The sequence below is a fragment of the Mandrillus leucophaeus genome, unplaced genomic scaffold (assembly GCF_000951045.1).
Source record: "Mandrillus leucophaeus isolate KB7577 unplaced genomic scaffold, Mleu.le_1.0 Scaffold202, whole genome shotgun sequence".
Taxonomy (NCBI): domain Eukaryota; kingdom Metazoa; phylum Chordata; class Mammalia; order Primates; family Cercopithecidae; genus Mandrillus; species Mandrillus leucophaeus.
This window is the reverse complement of record NW_012102055.1, coordinates 2,804,443-2,804,981: the sequence shown is the minus strand read 5'-3', so window position 1 is coordinate 2,804,981 and position 539 is coordinate 2,804,443.

The window sequence follows — 539 nt, the reverse complement described above, 5'->3', positions numbered from 1 at the left end:
GTTGGCCAGGCTGGTCTTGCACTCCTGACCTCAAGTGATTCACCCGCCTCGGCCTCCCAAAGTGCTGAGATTACAGGCATAAGCCACTGCGCCTGGCCTCATACATGTTAATTCTTGAAAAACCACGACTCATTTAGAAACTCAAATTTGACTTTCTCATCCTATGCTTTCGTAGTAATAATTTTTTTCCATTGACGTTAGCATCTCAGGAGATGTGACCCCCGAGGAGTATCACATTGTCAGGAGAAACTGGGGAGGCCTTGAGCTCAAGAAAACCTGCCCAGGGATTTACCTTCTCTGTTCGTATACCAAGCACATCCTCCTGGTCACATTCTTCTGAGGGGCTCCCTCATAGAACTTTTCAGGCCACCATTATCTTGGGAGACTCGTGGTACAAAGTGACAGGTCTGAGGCAAATTTCTATTTACACAACACAACACCTGTATTAAAATGAAATTTTGCAGCTGGTCAGTGACTCGCGCCTGTAATCCCAGCACTTTGGGAGGCCGAGGCAGGCGGATCACCTGGGTCAGGAGTTC